At 40.1% G+C, this 21,181-nt stretch overlaps 2 protein-coding genes across 20 annotated transcripts in view; both read right to left on the reverse strand.

The window, feature by feature from the left end:
* Positions 1–6,845, reverse strand: part of YPEL2 (yippee like 2) — a 90,208-nt gene extending 83,363 nt beyond the window's left edge. For 17 of the 19 annotated variants that reach the window (XR_007770325.1, XR_007770328.1, XR_007770326.1 and 14 more), the window contains exon 1: positions 6,719–6,843. The gene's annotated coding sequence lies outside the window, so the exon portion shown is untranslated. Of the gene's footprint in view, positions 1–6,718 lie in introns of all 19 variants that reach the window. The other 2 variants (XR_007770329.1, XM_050928874.1) reach the window with 1 other exon arrangement.
* Positions 6,846–14,081: 7,236 nt separating this feature from the next.
* The window catches only part of GDPD1 (glycerophosphodiester phosphodiesterase domain containing 1), a 35,349-nt gene continuing 28,249 nt past the window's right edge, over positions 14,082–21,181 (reverse strand). The window contains exons 11-13 of the transcript XR_007770323.1: positions 19,265–19,341; positions 15,119–15,185; positions 14,082–14,506 (exon numbers count right to left, since the gene is read on the reverse strand). The gene's annotated coding sequence lies outside the window, so the exon portion shown is untranslated. The remainder of the gene's footprint in view (positions 14,507–15,118; positions 15,186–19,264; positions 19,342–21,181) is intronic.

Genomic DNA, 21,181 nt, shown 5'->3' on the forward strand with positions numbered 1-21,181 from the left:
ACAGCTGAGCCTACAATTCAATAACCAGTTAAGACAGACAACAGTGTGGACTGCCAAACTGCAGGCGAAAAGTGAACATGTAGAGAAGGTGCATGGCTGGCAGGGAGAAGGGATTTGAAACAAATCATTTGCTTTTGCTCCTACCAGCAAAACCTGCTTCGGCTATAAATAAATAAGATCTACAGGAAGAACTAATACACACACACACACACACACACACACACACTTACTTACAGCCTAACAATTTGTGTAATGTGATGCTAGCCCTTAACCTGAACTGGCTAAACTTAACAAAACTTCAGTAGACTAAAGTGAGATTGTAAGCAATCACCCAAAAGGTATAGTAGTAAGATGCAATTCCTCATCCCTCAGCTATATTCCTATATGAGGTAAACTACACGTCAAACCTGTAATTAAAATAGGAGTCACAGTATCAGGACATGGTAACATTCTCAAGTTATTATTTAAAATAATGTAGCATCATAGGGTGTAAATGGCATTTGAAACAGTGAACAAAGACACAGGCCCTGCCTGAAAGATCTTACAATCTAGGTTATGACTTGAATGAGGACACCAAGGAAGGGTTCTTCCCATTCAATACAACGAACCATTTACTGCAGACATAGAAACATTTTTTATTTGTAGCCTCAATTTTTTTTTCTTTCCCTTTTAATAGTGAAATACACTCACATTTCAAATGGTCTTACCCTATTATGCTGCTTCTGTGTTCCTTACATTACTCTGTTATCTGAATGTGAATCCTTCCCATGGCAATACATTTTGTTTAGGGCATAAATGCCGCTCCACTATCCCTGTCTATCCTGGACCACTCTTTGCAGTCCCATAAGTTTCTCCTCTCTAAGTACTGTTTGATGGAGGGATTCTTTTGATCATCCCCTTTTGCGTATTCCTCCAGCTACCCAGTGGCTTGCCTGCCATGGCACATACTGTGGCTTCATTCTTAACACACATCCCAGATAGTTCCATCTTCTTTTCTCGATAACTTTAGAGATAAGGAGTTGTTGAACACTCTGATGAATCTTAGCATTTATTAAAAATTCATTCCATTGAATATCTAGTATTTTTCTGAGGCATTTGCTTTCAAAGACATTTAGATGTCCATCTGTACCTTTAGTGGATTTCCAGCTTTCACATCTATAGATTATGGTAGAAATAACATTTGAGTTGAAGACATGTAGTTTGGTCTTTGAATTGTAGATTTTCTGATGATCACATCTTGTTTAAGCTGCCACTTTGCCAATTCTTGAGATTATTTCCTTCTGAATATCCCATTGGCTTGCATGTTGCTGCCAAAGTATTTGAATTGACTCAGCTCTTGTATGCCTTCTTACATAAAGCTTGACTTGGGAGTTGCTGGAGTTTTCATTAGATTAGTTTTTTTCATAACTAATTATTCACCCTGTCTTTACTTTTTTAAACAATGGTGGATAGTCTTTTGGTCTTGGCTTGCACGTTTGTTGAGCTGTTGCTTAGAAGATCTACATCAACAAAATCTACATCTTGTTGAGTACTGTTGTTAAGCCAGACAATGCCTGTTTTGTATCCATCTACACTTTTCTCTCATAATAAATTAATAGCAATATCAAACAGGAGAGGTGACAATGCATCCTTGTTTGATACTACACCTCTACCCCAATACAATGCTGTCCTCCGGAGCCAAAAAAATCTTATCCTGTTATAGATGAAACTGCATTATATCAAACTTGCTTTGATCCGCCAGAGTGCGCAGCCCCACCCCCCCGGAGCACCGCTTTATATCCGAAGTCGTGTTATATCGGGTCGCGTTATATCGAGGTAGAGGTGTACTATCTGTGTTAAACCATTCACTCAAATGTGCATTTATTTTAACAGAGCAATTTGCACATTGATATAGAGCCTTGATTATGTTAATTATTTTTGTTGGCATACTATAGCACTTCAAGAAACCGCATTATTCTATCTAGTAAGTCATCTGCCTCCTAAATTGGAATATTTGGACATTACCAGGACAAACTAGTCAATCTTACATTTAGTAAAAACTTACTGAACTAATCTCATATCTGTTAATGTTTTGTAAGCTGCACCTTTAATAAGATAAGATGTTTGCTGAAAATTGTACTCTCAGGCGATAGCTGAGAGAAAAAAAACTTTTCATTAAGACAAAGGGAGTGTTCACATTAAGGAACGGTTTGAACACCAGCATAATAATCCAACAGCATGTATACTTTTCCACGCCTATAGATATCCTTTAACTGAAGAGCATTAACAGATTAAGTCTCACAAACACCCCTCTGACGTAAATAAGAATTATCCCCACTGTATACAGCTGGTAAAAACTTCTTTGAAGGGCAAAAGCAGACATCTTTAGCTTCTGTATTTTCAATAATCTCTGTTTGGTTTGACAGGAATAGCTGGACCTATAGAATTAATATTGCAGCACAAGAGAATAAAAAAACTTCACATATTTTTGGGAAGCTTTGCTGACCTGCTTCTCCAAGTGCTGCTATCACAAAACTGGACATTTTATACGAAGACCATCATTGGGACAGACAGTAGTTCAGTTACAAAAGGAGACTGGAGGCCAGGACCAGTGACTTTTGCTACATGGCTTTGGACAAATCATTGCTCTGTGCATTAGTTTATTCATGAGTCAATGGGGATAATATTATTTACCTACATCACAGTAATGCAATAAGACATAACTAATGTTTGTGAAGTGCCTCAGGATTGTTGTGTGCAAGATGTGGGAGGGCTAAGTATTATTAATTATGGTATTTCCTGCAGCTGTAAGTGGCATAGCCAGTCTGGTGACACTTGAACTTCCTGAAGTGAAGTCACCCCCAGTTTCAGGAAGAAGCCTATATATAGCACCAACAAGTGAAAAAGCTCTCAAACTAGACTGACTGATAGTGACATTGGGAGAACAGTCTCAAAGCAAAAAGCCTGGACTAGGCAGGTAGATATATTGTGAGGCAGATATCATGGGCTATGAGTCATGCTCCAGCAAGTGTAGAACCCAAAGGCAAGTAAGACACTGCAGAGAGATGAGAACAAAGTTGCCAGACTCACTCATCCCACGATGAAAAAGGGCAGGGACTGAGGGGGTGCAATGGTAAGCATGACCTAGGACCAGGACATCAGCTGTCTTCAGACCCAGATGCCATATCTAGCAGTTCACCAGGGAAACTTCTCCCCACCCCAGGAGAGCAGACTGCAGTTTTAATTCCACTAGCGAGACAGAGGGTGCCAGACCCTCAGCTGGTGAAAAAGTCATCGTAGCTCCACTGAAGTCAATGGAGACATGTGGATTTACACCAGCTGAGCCTCTGGCCCAAAGAGGTGAAAAGGCCTTATGAATGCAAGAAAGCCAGAAGAATCTCATCTTTGTGCTCCAGTTTCTTCAAACTTGAGCAAGAGAGGATTTTGGAAGGAAGAGGTAACTTTCACCCTGAGCCTTTGGATTGTGGGATCTTTTGTGATCGTGTCTCGGAAAAAAAGGGAAATCTGAAGGGACAAATCTGCAGGCCTCCAACATGAGGAAGAAAATAATTTAAAGGACATCTTGATTCTGCTTTTGACCAATGGGTGAGCCCATAACCCTAGCCATAACTTCATTGGCCTAGATAAAGCCTACAGAGCCTCACTGCTGACAGCTAATGGAACTCTTGCTTAAGCTCAAGTAATCAAGGCCTGGTATTCATCTTCTAGGCCACATGGGTGGTTTACATGGTGACTGATGTCCAATGCAGCCATCTCTTCACTGCAGATGGGTTTTCTACCACTTCCTTTGTGACCGGAGAAGCGTCGATGAGTATGATGGAAAGCAGTGCCCAGTGCAATAGAAAGGGAGGAATGGCTTTTTCCTCTTCCCCAACTCTTGCTGAGAACCAGAAGAGGGTTATGGAATAGTCTCCACTTTCCAAAATGCTTGCCAGTATCTTCATCCGTGCGACAAGTGAACTTAATTAAATACTTTTAGTACCATGTACTCAGTTATTCAGTGAGACGCAACACATTTGAGAGAATGTAGGTTTACAGATAGTGATGCTGCCTTTGTCAACAAGAGACCCACCATCTGAGTTCCGTCCCCCTTATTCCCACCTCACCACACACACACACACACACACACTAGAAACTCCATGACACAAAACTGTAGACTCAAAGTATCCAAGAGGCAATTCAACTACACATCTAGTTCTGCCACTGCTACTCAGATTTTGACACCCTGTAGTTGAAGTCTAGCCCTTGGAAGTGAGCCCTAACAAACCAAAAATAGTACAGAATTACACTCTAGTGTCCAAGACATCTTCCCTGAGGAAGAGAAGTGAAACACTTTACCTTTATTTCCTGCCTGGTGTCCCCAGAGCTTAACCTGGTCTTCCCAGCTACTTAGAGGTCTGCTTTATTGGTCTGTCTGTTAGGACAGGAATGCTTTAGCTAATCCAATGGGAATGGAAAAGGAGCCTCTTCTGCACTTACTTCCAAATATCTTGGTTGCTAAGCACTTATATTAAGGAAGTCGGAGATCATGGCCCTGCTAATCCCACTAAAACCCTATGCCAAGTAAATAGGGGTCTTCTGTTATGCATGGGAAATTAAGATGCCCCTTATAAGTGGAAGCCTCTTTCAGATAATTAGTTCCTTGGTATCTACTGTTTGCAGGGTGTCTAGTACAGTCAGGATGCAACCTGTTTGAGGCCTCTAGGCATAACTGCAACATAAATGTTAAATACAATAATCATGAAAATGCACTGGCAGAAAGTTACCATTTGGAGAAACTGCCAGGTGACTGAAGAGTGCAATAGTAGGAGACCAGTGATATTACCATCACCACCACTCCCCATTTACCTACTCTCCACTGGATGGGAACACTAAACATGCTTTCTGTACTTGAGGACAAAGGGCAAACACACAAACATAAGTGCTAGATTTTTGGTTTTAGCTCTAATCTGCTTTTCTAACCTCCGTCCTGCAATACCATCTTTTAATCTAGAACATTTGAAATCCTTTGTGGCTCCAAACAAACATAAATGCAACAGTTTCAATCCCATACTGTATTATGGACGCACAGTTTGGTCCACAGCTTCTCCTATAATCTCAAACCCCTGTGTCTTGCTGGATCAAAAACTGAAGCTTGTGCAGAGCACCACACAGCAGGGGAGCCCTAGCTCTGATGCATGATGCCCCAGGACCCCCATCAAGACACTTTGGAGTGTGGGGGAAATCTGCTCCACACTTCAACAGGGTGATATCTGTGGCAGGGACTGTGCCATTGATCCCAGTTACCTGAGGGTGTTGGTTTTAGGAGATGCTGTGCAGCAAGCCATAGAGAACTACCTCCCCAGTGCACAAAACTGCGTGTGTGGAGATGACAGTCCCCTCTCCCCATGCTGTTCCTCCTGCCTCATGATTTCTCCTTTGCACCACAAACAAGGCAGTGATTTCATCTCCTCCAAAGCAGACAGAACTGCTGCCCCCAGCCTGAGCTGGGAAAGGTCCAGTTTCCAGGGGCCCACTGGCAGTGTTAATAAATAGACCCAGTCACATGGCATTTAGAGCTGGACAGCAGCTCACCCTCTTGGCTGTCCTGGCAGCCATGCAGGGTGGATAGCCCTAGACTAGAACCCTCCCAAGAAGAGCTACCGTCTCTGCCTCTGGAATCACGTCCCTTACTTCCCCCTGCCAAAAAAAAGAATAAAAAAAAAATAAAAAAATCATTTCTCCATTTCAGGCTTAGCTTGAATGAGCTTCAGGATTTCTGATTCCCCAGCCTTATGCTATGCATTCAATTGGTACAGCCATCAGCTTAATTCAGAACTACTCTCCCCGCCTAAGTACTTATATCAACCTATCATCGGTATCTGACCTCCACATATACACAACCGCAACTCCTGTAACTGCATCAGATTCAGACACATGGATTTTCCTAAAATTAAATCATCAGAAGAAGGCAAAGACACCTCCACCCTAACAGTGTTTTAAACAGGCAAGCTAATTTGTGCACTTTCTGCCCCTTTCAAGCTCTTATGCCTGTTATCTTCACACCCCCCAATCAGTCCAGGGGCCCCTGCTTTGCAGAGCATGGATTGCCTGACATCAACCCCCCCAGCAAAGTGCAGCAGGCAGAGGGTGTTTGGTAGGAGCACTTGTGAGAGGGTGGCTCAGAATGGGGAAGGTGTAGTTTCCAAATCTGGGATCCCTTGAGAAAGAAGGATGTAGAGGGCTACCTCTCCTCCAAATTACAAAGAGGGGGTGAATTCTGAATGGATACAAGACGTCTCCCTTCTTCACCCTCCCACCAAAATCAGTGCAATACGCTCCTACAGAGATGCTTTTACCTGGAGCCCCTCATTCCAGGGGACAAACAGCATCCGATTAAAGTGAAGGGAGAAAAAACAATGCTACATTTTCCAGTTGCAGCAGCTAGGTTTGTCACGACCCACCCTCCCTCCCCCCGCCTAAGGTGCCTCGGCCTCAAGGCACAAATCTAGCCTTGGGCAGAGGGCGCTCCTTGCCCCGACATCCCCCCCAATGCACACCGTCCGGGGAGCCCATATTTTTGTTGCCCAGGTTTCTGTGGTTAGGTGACAGATTTTCAGAGCGTCCGCAGCAGTTCGCTGTCCCAGTGCCCCCGCGCCGCTTCTGTCCCCTCCCCCAGCCTTCCTACTGCCCCCTTTCTCTGACGCAGAACCCTGATGCGCTCCCCCCAGCCACTTACCAGCCCCACCGCAGCACCTCTGAGCGTCCCCAGTGCAGACGGAGCGGGGCGGCTGGAGCGGACCAGGAGCCTCCTCTCCAGGCAGCTCGGCAGCTCCCGCCCCCTTATAGCTGCTCAGAAGAGCCTGCTAGCTCTGACTGCTATCTGGCTGTGCCTATGCTCACCAACTAGCACATAGCAACATCCAGACGATTGGTTGGGGCCAAGCACAACCCTTTTTTGGAAGACCAATCAACCAGCAGGGACAGGCCCATCTCCCCGCCCCGCACCGTCCTGGAGTAGTAGGTTGCAGGGAGCAGACAACAGCTGGAGAGCAGACAGCCAATGGGAAAGACGCTGGCCCTGCAAGCATGAGATCTGGGAGGGAGGATAACAAACAGCTGCGTTTTTTCTTAAAGCTATAGGGCTGCAGGAGCAGCACCATCATTTGGCAAGGGGCAGCTGCTTGCACGGTGCATCCCAGCACCCAAGGCACAGCAGAGGTAATCACCTCTGAGACAAGGAAATAATGCACTGCCCCTCTTCCTCCCAACCAAAGCTATAGGACTAGAAAGGATCTCCCAGCAGGTTTAGAAGAGCAGCCTGCCCTGCTCAGCACCGGAGTTCCTTGGGGACATTGTTAAGGTAGGCAGGCCCATGAGAAGAACAACAAAACATAAGGGACAGAGCGAGGGACCTCTGTGGTAGAGATGCCATGAAGAACCTGCTAAGGACTAAGTTTCATACTGTGTAATCATGTCTATTTGGCACTATGGTCTAATTCTTGAGTGGGTGGTAGACTGATGCCAAGGCTGTATTGAGCAATCTCTTTTCATCTAGGATTATGCCACCCTGCAAACTGGAAGATTCAGTGCATCACCATCAGGCTGTTCTCTAAAGCATATGCACCAGGTTTTTATCCAAAGTAGTTTTAATAACCATCCTTTGCACTGCTATTGCACCTTCCTTCAGAGAGTCTCAAAAGACCCTTTACCAGTAATACTACAACAGCAACAACAACAACAATTTGCAATTTGTGGATGAAAAGTGCCATATAAATTCTAAGCACTTTCCAAAGATGGCTAAACATAATTATCCCCATTACATAGATGGGGAAACAGAAGCATTGAGAATGTAAGTCACACAGCAAATGTATTGCCGAGCCAGGAAGTGAGGTTCCAATACCTAAATTTTAGCCATATAGTCATACTCTCCTAACCCAAGGGATAAGGCATCCAGCAATTCCCTGGGAGAAAATATTCCACCTGCCAATCTCCCTTGTGGTTAGAAAGTTTCCTCCAACTTTTCAACCTAAATAGGAAAAACATGGGTAGCAGTTCCACTGCAAAATGATGCTAGTCACTGAATTTTTAAATGTGTTATTTTAATTTATATTAAAAAGTCCACGTATGCCTGAATTTATATTAAAATCTCTCTTGACCTCCAATGTGAAGCTTGCTTGCATTTTTGGGACATCTTTACTCTAGTGCTTCTCCTTCCAAGCTGGAGAAGCAAGTCCCTTGTCCTGGGTGCCTGGTCTCACCAAAGATTTTAGGAGATTTATTTTTTGAAAGTACTAAAGGTTGGGAAAGTTAAGGGGTGACACTTTCCAGTGTATTATTACATGAAAGGCTGATAACTGCAGAGTACCTTAGTAACTACATTGTCTATTGTTCATCATCTCCATAATATTTTGGCGACAACAATAACTGGTAGTACTGACCAGGGATTAAATATGTTGTGTATATGCAGATGAAGACAGTGTAGGTACACAGTATATACACACCAATCCTGACCAGGATGTGGCATTCAGTGTTTTCCCTTAAATTTCAATGGGATTTGGGCACCTAACTCTCTCAGGCGCCTTTGAAAAAATCTATCCCAAAAAAATTATGGCCAGGATTTCAATAGGGATTTTGTCTGCCACAATTTTTGACTGCTGAACTTGAAACAATTTAAAGGTTTCTGATTTTCTAGAAAGCAGAAAATCAACACTTTCTGAAAATCAGCCCCTTTAAGATCCCTCAATTTGGATCTCCCAGAATTGAGGCACCCAAAATCACTGATCCCTTTTGAAAATTTAGGGCTCTGCAAAGGATTTACAGTCAAACCCTGAAGAATTACTACAATGGATGGTTATAAAGAGTCACTTTCTAGTATACAATATTCAGTTTTTAAATACTGAAGCAATTAGTCAACATCAGTAATAATGATCTTACGTTTATAGAAGTACTTTACACCAAGTTCAGTTTAACCTTCACCTCTGAGGTTAAATGGAGCAGCTGCCTAAATAGACACAAAGCAACACAACAACATAATTTAAGGCAGGAAGTGAAAGGAACATTTAAAATTACAGAGGGAATTTGGGTAGACAATATATTTATCTAAGGTGAAGTTTGTCAAGGACACCAGTTAACAACTCAACTTCTATGAAAAGTGCCATTGGATTGTAAATTACCATCTACAGTCAGGATTTTGGGTTTACATTTAATGTGAAAGACAAATCTCCAGTAGCACATTGCTCCTACTTACCACCAACCATTTCCTGAAGGTGTTCCTTGGCAATCTTGCTCCCAAGCACTGAACAGGCCCAATTTGACTTTGCTTGAGATCTTGCAAGATCACAGCACAAGATGGCATGTCCCTGAGGGAGAGGTCCGTTTTGTTTTGTTTTGTTTTGTTTTAATAGAAATCCACAAGTGTCTAAACCAGAAAAAAGTGCCAGGGCAAAAATTAAATAAAATCCATGCAAAGCACTGTTATGAGTTAAAAAGGTAGGACCTATCTATAACTTAAAAACAAGTTGTGTCATCAGAATAATGCTCCCTGCACCACATATTTTTCATGCAACTTCCATTAAAGAAAGCTTATGGATAGGACACTTTTGGAATGCCGATAGAAGATACAGCACTGGATACAACGACAGTGTAGTATGAGCCCTTCTCTTATACAGCAAATGGATCAAGTTACTAAGCAGATGTATTAAATTGGAATGTATTTTTCTTTAGGTTTAATTTAGTGCTTATCATTTTACAGATATATTCTGTACTATTGTCTTAAAGACAGTTCATAAAAATATTTCAGGTGATTCCATGGCTTGGACTCCCAGTAGCATTGAAGCAACCATCTGATATTAGCCTTGACATATATGATCCTTTATTCCATGCATTAGCTCCACAGAGGATAATATAGGTTAAACAACAGAAACCATGAAGGAAATAACTAAGTTAGTTTGCATACTGTACTCCCCTTGGTTAGAGTTAGTAAAGTTACCTTGGGTTCTTCTCAGACAGCTGCGTTTCACAACAGTGAAATATTAACACACACCCCCCAACACCACTGTGAAAGAGGGTTATTGTGCTAGCTAACAGAGAGATTCTGTAACATGAATTTCTCAAGAAGGCATTTCTCTAGGTTGTGGCTATTGCTACAAAGTATGATTTAAATATCCTGTTTGTTAAACAAATAAATTAATAAAAAGACTCAAATATTACACTTGTTAGCAGTGACTTATTCTGACACACTTGCAACAAAACGGCATATTGCAGATTAAAAGGGATATAGTCATGTTCGGTCCTAAGGCAGGCCTGTGGCTGGTCTGCCATGAGTGTGACTCTCTTTGGGGAAAAACTGACTTCAACAAAAAAAAGAAATAGTAACTTTTGACATCTTAAAATTCAGCAGCAAGAGAAAAAAACAAAAATATTTGACTTTCAGTGCAATTTACTGTAAACAGATTAGTGTTAAGTGCACCACAAGTGACAACAGAGCTAGCCAGTGCTAATGTGCAGGAAGTAGTAAGAGCATCTGTCTGAATTTTAAATCACCAATGTCTCCTAAATGAGTAACTACAAAACATTCAGAGTTGAAATTGCCAAAGAGAATTTAAACTGACATCATAAAAAGAGTCTGGTTTGTAACCGAGGCCATCATATTAGATTTATTTATTTATTTAAGGTGTCAGCGAGTTACACACCAGAATTGATGGAGTCTGCGCCTCAGAAAATATGTTTGTCAGTAGGGCAAAAAGAATAAGCAAGGTGTATCTTGAGAAGCTCAGTGTTGTAACAAAGGTGGGGCTGGAATAGTGTTTAATATGAAGTACACTGGTGTGAATCTAGAACAGTGCCATTAAAATCAATTAGCAGAGGGGTAGCCATGTTAGTCTGGATCTTTAAAAGCAGCAAAGAATCCTGTGGTACCTTATAGACTAACAGACATTTTGGAGCATGAGCTTTCGTGGGTGACATGCATCTGTTGAAGTGGGTATTCACCCACGAAAGCTCATGCTCCAAAATGTCTGTTAGTCTATAAGGTGCCACAGGATTCTTTGCTGCTATAAAAATAAATGGGTTTAATGCACAGAGTTTAAAGTAAAGGAAGAGCTGGTTCCCATATATTCAAAACACAAAATTGCTTCTCTGGGTGACCTGCCGCCAGCTGTGATTATTAAAACTGAAAAATTTGTCAAATGTAATTTAATTTTTATCATTAATGCTGTTCTACTTTTGGAATTTCACCCATCTTGGACAATGAAAATCGACCAGTCAGGTTCATTTTGTTTTAGTCACTTTCAGATTCTGGGTCTGTGCTACAAAGTTTGGGTTGCAAACCAGGCAAAACAACAATTTTTACTTATTATTTTTAAATGTCATGAATACATTCTCACTGATAGGTTGTGGAAAAATTATGTTCTTTAAAGAAAACCAGAATTTTGGGTCTGACCTTCCTGACAGTGTCTCTTTCAGTTTGAGACAGCCTAACAATACTTAATGGCCCATTATTTGCAGATTCTCTCTTAGGAGCCTGAAAATGTGGCAAACATCAGTTTTCTTTTCCTCTCTATTCTGAGTGGATCTGAAACTGATATAGCCAGTGTCTAATGTCAATTTCAGTGTAGACTAAAAAGCTTTCCTTGTTGACAAAGCATCACTTACTGATGTCAGGAAAGGAGATTCTGAGGATAATCTTTCCCACTTCACTGTTGCTGCAGAGACAGAAGGGAAAAGGAAACTATTGTGGGAAACCTTATTGTTTCTGAATTCCTTAATGATGCATTAGAATTAAAAGAAGGACTTTGCCTAGAGAACTGCTTAACATCACAGTTTCTCAGGACTCCTGGATTGTATTTGTAACTGATTTGTAATGTGACAATGGAGGCAAATCATTTAACTGGCCTTTGCCTCAGTTTCCTCATCTGGAAAAAGTGTGGATGATAATACTATCTTTCTCAGAGGCACTGTAAGGCACAACCTTTTAAAAATCACATTAAGATAATCAAATGAAAGGTGCTTTATAAGTTAAAAGTCCCCCTCCCCTCCTCCTTCCCAGTCATAGCATCACCATTTTTGGTTCCACAACATAATTTAAAACTTTTAGAAGAATGAGAAGTTATTGGATTGTTTGATACTAAGAACCTCCACGGTTTCCCCTTTAAGCGTTTTACTTCTTATTTTGTGTAGCAGTATTCTGCCTTTTACAATTAAGAACTAGAACAACTGCGGTCAATCACATTAAAACCATCGTCCAGCTTAAGTGGCCATGGAAAGTTGGCAAAGCATAAAGCTTAGGATCTGAAACTTGGAGGAACATCTTCTATCCCTGCATTGCAGTTTCTGCATCATCTCCCCAGAATCAGCTCACATGCTGGAGAAGCTTGGAGCTATAGGTAAAAGATGTACGAAAACAGTAAAAGGGCTCTGGTGACCTCCTGTGGCAAGTTGGGCAAGGACAAGTAGATAAAAACCCAGGCTCCACTTGGGGGCAGACTGCTAGCAGAATGCATTTGTAGTATAATGCAGTGATAGCTAAAACATGTATTATTGAGCTATATCTAATCAAAATGCCATTTATATATTTTTTGATCGAACATGTTGTAGTCTAAAAGTCATCCATTCCTTCAATAGATCTCAAATTTCTTTATCTTGATAAAATGAGAATAAAGCCAGAAAGTCTGCAGCTGTTTGGTTAGGACAACATGTTTTCCCTCTTATTATCAGATATTACAGGCTGGTAATGCCCAGTTAGTTCTAGACTACAAACTGATAAGCCTTACTTTTGGATATTGGTGGTTATCTAAATTAGAAAACTTGCATCTTTCACTTAAATCTAGTTAAAGATAGTTTAGTTATACTTTAATGTAGCTGTACTTAGATAGGTTTAAAAAGAGTTTACACTGATGTAGTTTAACTCATTAAATTACCAAATTAAGTTTAAATAGTTTAAGTGCATTTACGTTAGGGGTGCTCACCAGTGTAGCTAGATCTATTTTGGTTGCATCAGTGAAACAAAATCTATAGTGGTGCAAAAAAATTGTTTGTAGATCAGTCCTAAAGCAGTTTAGAAAAATTATTCACCTACAGCCAATCAAATGCACTAGTGTACCAGATTTTTTAACTGTAAAATAAATTACTAAGGTGTTTGCATATTGGAGATAAACATATTTAAATTAACTTAAGATGTCTCTGATAGAACACAGTCTTCTTACAGGATCAACTAGGATGCTGGGTCCAATGGTTAGAGCTGGCATTCAGGACTCCTGGTAGAGGTAAAAAGTCTCTATATGTTGCAGGTTATTCATATATTTTTTCAGGTGCAGAATTCACACAAATTGCTCCTTTAGTGATCCTTTCGGACCTTGTAGCAGTAAAACATCCTCTTAGGACCACAAAGCTGGCCATTGTAATTCCCTCTTTACAGGATTTCTCACTCACTCACAACTTGTTTGGAATGCAGTATATTTGCTAGTGGATTTGAGCAACTGAGATTACAAACCTGCCTTTTGCTGTTTTCTGTCAATACAGTGGTGGGTAGATGTTACACTGCCATTTGCTGGTTCTTAAAGCTCTCTATAGTGTAGGCCCCTGTTATATTAGAGGTGTCTATTCATCAAGCCTCATCTATGCTCATGCATCAACCACCTTTTGTCAGATGTCAATGTCATGTCTCAGGTTGGTAGGCAATTTCCTGCTTTATTATGAGAGGCCCCTAGGATAGCTAACTATCCCTCCTTGAATGTTAGTCTCTCTCTTTCCACATTTAAAAAAGATGCAAGTTTTTTTCATCTATCAGGTTTTTTTTTTCATTTGAACACTGCTGGCCAATTAAGGGCTATATTCTCCTTTCCCTTCCCCCATCTTAGTAAGTTGTATTAACATCAAATATTTTGTACCCTATAGTTAAAATGTGGCCTATGTACACAAATTCATTCTCCACTTACCTAGAGTTCTGTGGCCCTTGGGATGTTAGTAGAATGCAACATCTTATTCCATATCCATATGTTTTTAATTAAAAAAGGAGTTAACTTTATAAGAATCCAAGCACACACAATAGTACTGTTTATAGCTTTTAAAGCAGGCTACAGTCATATTGCAGAACCATGTTTGAACCCTGCTAGGGAGAATAAGATGGAGAGTCTTGTATGTCATTCACCATATCAGCACTTGAGTGTGCAGGTGCCTTGAACTAGTTCTGAGAACCAGTGCCTCAAAGATCAGCAAAAGAGTTTGAGTTTCATTGAAGATTTGTAAACAGGTTGATTTTTTCAAGTACAGAACAAGGAGTATTGACCTTTTTGGGAGGGTAGGCTGTTCGAAGACTTTGCCCTGCTACCTTTTCCCATTCTATAGAATACAAACCAGTTCATTTTTCCACAACTATATAGAGAACTATGTCTCAAAACAATGTGGTACAGTGGACTGAGCACTGTCTGGAAGCCAGAAACCCCCAAGGATTACTTCTGACTCGGATACCAGTTTGCTGTGTGGCTTTAGGCAGTTGCTTAATCTTTCTTGTCTCAGGTTTTCCTATCTGCAAAAAGAGAAAACGTCTCTCAAAGGAGGGTTATGAAGCTTCCTTGTCTACATGAGACTATTGTCCAATTTAACTACATCTGTTTAGAAACCAATGTAGTTCAATTAGTGCAATCCCTTTGTGCTGACACACTTATTTCAGTGAAGGAGTGTCATCCATTTAGCTTGCATAGACCAGGGGTTGGACTGTTTTAACTAAATTGGTTTCTAAAATAATTTAAATTAAACTAGTATGATTTTGTTACATATACAAGACCTTAGTGGGAAAAATCAATAGAGTAACACTGCCTAACACATCCAAGTATGTGCCAAGTGTCTTGGATGAGTACATACTTGGGGTGGCAAGCCCCTCCTGTTGCTCATGCCCTTGTGGCTACACTATTTTTAGCGTGCTAGCTTGATCAGAGCTAGCACAAGTAAGTTTCCTCAAACTGGGAATTACATGTCCCACTCAAAGTGCAGACATACCCTAAGAAGGTGCCATTGTTATATGGTCATTTTTCCAACTACAGAACTAGACTTTGTTCAACATATAATATTACAGATGCAGCTCTGTCCTTCTTCCCTCAACTCCTCTGTACCTTTTTATTGTATTTTGTCCAAAACTAACCTACAAGTTCTTCAGGTCAAGAATCAGTTTCCTTTCTATTGTCACATGTCCAGAACACCCTTGGGTACTGTAAAATAATAATAGAGTAAAAAGTAACCAAATTATTTAAGTTGCTCATTACCAAATGCTACATACAACCATTTTATTGCTTCAACTTATCTGTAGTAGCCTTGAACATTAACCTATTGCAAATTATTTACAACAGATATCTCCAGTGCCGCTGTTTCTGGTGTCCCTGAACATTTCACTGATACAGAGGCAAAGAAAGACATAATTAGAAGTGATATTAGCTTAATGCCTGGGAATTAAGATATCTCTATCCCAAAGTGGTAAGTAGGTGTTCTTGGGAATGGAAAGCATCACAACTCAGTATAAAACTGAAAGGTTTATTCATATTTTAGTAAGACTTCATCTGACACTCTTTTTCCTGGCAGTTTAAGAACTACTTCAACTGGAAAATAAAACAGAGCAAATATTTTAAATATAGGACCACTGAAACTATAGCTTCTTAAATTTCAATATATACATGAACAGCAGTAAATGGCTTAATTTTCTATTAAACTGGCTATTCCTCAAAACCAGCTTTTTAGAAGAAATTATACTTTACCAAATTAAAGTGTCAGACACCTTTTCCTGCTAGCCAGAGATTGATCATTCATCTTTTCCAAGGGAATTTAAACAAAAACACCACCAACCTGCTTTAAAAATGGCCTACCACAATCATTACTTTTATAAAAGTTAACTCGTGACATTACATGAAAATAAGCAGATACCACCCTGCAGCACAATATCTATCTTAGTAAATGCTACCTTTAAGTACACAAATATACATTTGTAACAACATTTTCCATCTGAAATGGTTTCAAAATGTTTTTTATGTACCATAGGTTGTAATCAACAGTGGTGCTGACAGAAGGGAATAGTGTGGTAATGCACAAAAATAGCTGCAGGCCAAGCTGTATTGCATTACACAAGGAAGTGTGTACTATAGCCTAAAACTTCTTAGAATACTCTTTAGCCTTTTCAGGAGCAGGTTTATGTTACAAATATGGGATTTGTTACCCCTTCTGAAAAGATAAATTCAACCTCAAAGTTTCAACATTAGGAAGACCATACACTCCATCTCCACTCCAGATATGTGGTGCATCAGTTTCTCCTCCCCCAGCAATTTCACAGTTAGATTTTCCAGCAAGAAATAAAATTGAAATAAAGTGCTGCCTCAAACTGGGTAAATATCCTTCACATCAGCCTGCCACATAAAAGCGATGGAATGCTTTGATCCCTCAAATAGCCACCCATACTGTCCTAGAACTAAACATTTCACCTGAAGTGGAAGATTTTAAAACTTAAAATCCACAGCTCAAGTGTTATTCAAAGGATTTCACGCTGCAGAACAGGTGGAATTGTAATTCTCGAGGCCTATAGAACTACCAACCTGCTGCCCCAGTTGGGAGAAAGTGCATGGTCATGAGCATGCTCCAATGAAGACGTTCTTTGGTCAAATATGCTGAAAATGTATAGAATCTCTTTATTGAAATTGTGCCTGAAAGTGGGTTAGCTGTAATCAGAAGCATCATTTCAACTTATTACTTGGTAGGTTCATACTTTAAGAGCAGATCATTGAGAGTATCAATATGTTTATCATAATTTTGCAACAGTTCTTTATTACTAGCGTGAGAAGTATTCATCACCTGTAGGGAAATCTGTTGCAGTTGACCAAGTATTCTAAAGAGGTTACAAAAAGGTATCTCCGCAGAGGATACAGTAAAAGCAGTTTACAGAAGCTACATTGTAAGATCATGTTTCAAACTATCAAGTTACCTTCAACTTCTCATTTAAGTGCAAGTCAAATGGAAAATGTTAAATGAAGACAGTTAAAATGAAGCCAATTTTTTTTAAAGGCAGTCATGTCACTTTTACAAATAACCTCTCTAGTTTTCAGCCTGTTGTACCCAAATCCTCAGAGACAGTAGTTTATGTGCACAGAGAATGGGAAAATTGCATTTTTTCCCTTAGGTTACATACAAAATCCTCCACATCTGCAAAACTACTACATTCTATGGTTTTGCTTAATGAGCCTAATAAATATACATGAATAGGTCAGAACAGATGCTCAAACAGCCATGACACATGAGATCATCCTGTTGTTTTGTTTTGAAAGCCTAACTGTAAAGTTACTGCATGTCACTTTACAAATGTGTGACCTTAATTATGGCCTAATTCTGATAAATCTATCAGTCACTGCTCCAGATCAATCACCAACCACAGCGTGACATTTCTATACAAAAAGGGTATCAACAAATATTTCTTATAGCCACTGGTGAGGCAAAGTGATGTCTTACTGTAGTTTAAAAACTAAAACCCATAATTTCTACAACAATGTATATACTAAGAGCTTAGAAAGGGGCTATTATACAAACAATAGGTCTCACGCTGAAAGTGCTGAGCACCAGCCAAACTTAAATGGGAGTTGCATATGCCCAGTGCATCTCAGATTCAGGTCCAATATGTTCACAGATGTAGCCATTTACTAAGCCCACTTAATATGCACTACCACCATGGTTAACGTTCAAATGCTTAATTCACAGTTAATACTGGATGCTATTTCAGTTTCTTGGATAAATAGTCCCTTTCCGGCATATTCCATTGGGCTAATGGGTTAGATTCTTGTCTAGGGGCAGTGATTGTCTCAGACTATCACTCTTATTCCTCTTGCTCAGTGACATTCCAAACAGTTTTACCTACCTTACACAGTGCAACACTACACAGCAATGCTTGCACATGTCAGAATAGTCTGAGTTAGCATGTGGGGGAAGTCTTCTGTATGAAAAGGCATAATCTAGTTTGGCAAATGGAAATGCCAATGCCTCTTGCTGCCTAAATCAATTTTATATGGCTGCTGTTGGAGACAAAATACTGAAGTAGATGGACCACAGGTCTAAGCCCATATGGATATTCTTACGTTCCTCTGTAACATGTCCTGCACCCATTTGTTTTGCTTCCATGTATACCTGAAGCACAGCGGAGGTCAGAGAAGCTATACTTGGCCTATTTGAGATGGACAGACTAGGAACATTTAGAATATATGTAGCCACTGATGCATTCCTCACGTCATCCCAACTTGCATTTGAATTGTTAGATACATACTCAAAAGCAAAACCAGTGCTTAAATAGGCGGGACGGGGGAGGAGAGAGTCACAGACCTGGCAATTTATTTATTACATCTAGCTCTGCTGCTGAGGAGTGCACTTTAAGCAGTTTTACCAAAGCTGCTGCTCCCAGATTATGACCACCTTAAGAACTGACCAATATAGTTTTCATACTACTTCCCTTCTGTAAAAATTCCCCCCTGCCCCTCACTACCTTCAACCTCCCCAATTACATGGTTTGTTTCCTCGGTACTTTTTCTGTTTGCAAATCATGTGCCAGTTCTGTGTGGTTACAAAATCTGAATGAGTTTATGATGAAGACTCAAACTCCGATCTAATGTCTTCCTGCATTAGGCCAGCAGTCTTCACCAAAGCAGACTATGATAATTCTAAATCTCTACTCTTCAAACCTAGAGCCAGGGAGTGTGTATGTTCTAGCCCTAATTGTGCAAGGTGCTCAATACCCTTGGATGGATGGTGCTAACTAATATTACAGTTCAAGACAACCAGAGAGAATTGTCACACAAACAGTTCCTCCATCATGGAAAAATAATGGTGATTTAAAAAAAGGCACACCAACTGGGCCACATTTGCACTCTACGTTTTGGAATGTCTCCTAGTGGTTAGATGCAAGGGCTCTTCACACTTGGCCTCTCTTGCCTTAACACAATCACACAACCTCATCTACATTAAGTTTAATACCTGTGATAATACTGTAAGAGTTTATTACAATTTGTAGATTCATCTCTCTCCTTCCACCAATGTGTGTCTGAAGAATTTTAAATAACCAAGATTCAAACAAATCTGTCATTTTAGGAGCATCTGCTGCCTCTTCTGCAGAAGAGCCTTCTTTAAACATTCATGAAGCACCACTAACTGGATTCTGAAGCAGAGTTTTGAAGTCACTGTCAAGCACAGTAAGTCCCAAGAGAATAAAAACAGGCAGTGAGATGAGCATATAAAGGCAGTGTTTAGTGGGTGAAACATTACTACTTACCCATGTTCAATATCTGCAGCCGGACTTTCCTCAGTTTGGTTAGCATCAGTGACCTCCTGTACTGCATCTTCATCTGTCTGAATACAAGCATGCAGAGGCCACTTCAGAGAATATGCTTTAACCCAGGTCCTTCAATTAAGAGCACACGGTGCATTACTGGCCCTATTCCAAGACCTATCACCGCTATATGAGGGAACTAATGCAGTTTCCCCAAGGATTTCTACAAAGTTCACAACAGTAGTCATCTCCCAATCTGAACAACCCTCACACAGACAAGGAGCAGCACTAGATCATGATGTTCACTGCATTTCAAGAGTATAGTAACATAATCCCAGAAATCAGTCTTTAATAAAGGCAAGGAAATTAGAATGAATGACTATTCAGACTAGATCTTTTTGAGCAAACATGTTTTAATGTATCATTTCATAATTCTTAACCTATCTTTAAAAAGAACAAACGACATTGCTTCATAGTTCTGCACCAGCAGGAGGAGAGGCATGTGACAATGTTTTCAAATTAAAAGTGCATGGAGTATTTTGCCGTATGCTTTATACATAAGATATCTCTGTCATAAGAAAGAACGCAATGAACAAATGTTTAGAATGACAAGTACCTGAAAACATCCCCTCCCTCTGCCCTGACAAAGGGACTGATACACAGCACATTCTCTTGGACAACAGTGCAAGGCTTGACCACATATTCTTCTGTACAAGAATCTGGCATTTAAACCTCTACACTGATTTCTGGAGTATTCAAAACAATGTTTTAATAGAACAAACATTTCTGTGTTCTTGTATAGTTAGCTAGATCAGTAAATGATTTGTTATAAACAGGATATCACAGCCTTACAAGTACTATGCAACAGCAGTTCAAAATATCATTCAGCCAATGCCTTCTGGTGTCCGCTGTGTGCTAAGGGTAATCAAACTTTGGCTCTTAGCGGAGGTAAGTGGAAGTGAATGAATTATGCATATTTTCCAGAACTGACCTCCACTAATCCTCAGCGCCAACAAATTTCAGACAACCAACAACAGATTTATGGATTATCAAGACACAGGCGATTTACAAACATTGCAGTCATTTACAAACATTGCAGGCGTTTAAATGTGGGAAGTTCAGTAGTCTTAGAGTGTGCTGAGCTCCTGAAAAGAAATCCATTGGCACAAGAGGGCTGAAGAAGCCCTGAAATGATGGAACTTACATTTTGTTAACAAATGAAATTTCCTATCATTTCACTTTATTATTCTATATTGAATTCAAAAGTGTAGTAATTAAAGCAGAACTTGGGATGTGGAAATTTGAGTCTCATGCTATGAGAAAATAGCTGAGAAGTCTAAAAGCCATGAATGCTACATTTACAAAGCTTAGAGCTTTCCCCAATTTCAAACAACTTTTGGCTTTAAAGTGTAGGTGATAAATGTCATTCTCCAACAACTAAGGGCCAGTTGTTTTTTTTTAAATACACCATGCATGTTGTAAACATGGGAGCAATGCATCCAGAGAAGGAAAAATAAATCATTCAGGCTCTTGTATCTAGATCCAAACACTCGGCTGATCTCGCAAAATGACGACAGGGGCAACTTTCCTCTGAATACAAGCTTGCCCAGAAATTAAACTGTAGTAGGCAGCAGGTGCATAGGCTCAGAAGGAGGGCAAGTGTTGCTCATATGTGTGGGGGCGAGTGTTGTTCCCATATGTAACAAAACAGTATTCTGCAGCTCTCCATTTCTGCTAAAAAGCAAGACAGCCATAACTATACTGGTCACATGCAATTATCTGGCTGAAGCTTAACTGGTCTGGACAATGATCTAGAAGCTTAGCATGTAACTAGTTACTGAAAATACATATTTTTCATTGTTAGAACATTACTTCTATTTTGCTCCCTTTCACTGAGATGCCATAAGATTGATTGTATTA

This window comes from Gopherus flavomarginatus, chromosome 19 (assembly GCF_025201925.1).
Source record: "Gopherus flavomarginatus isolate rGopFla2 chromosome 19, rGopFla2.mat.asm, whole genome shotgun sequence".
Classification (NCBI taxonomy): Eukaryota; Metazoa; Chordata; order Testudines; family Testudinidae; genus Gopherus; species Gopherus flavomarginatus.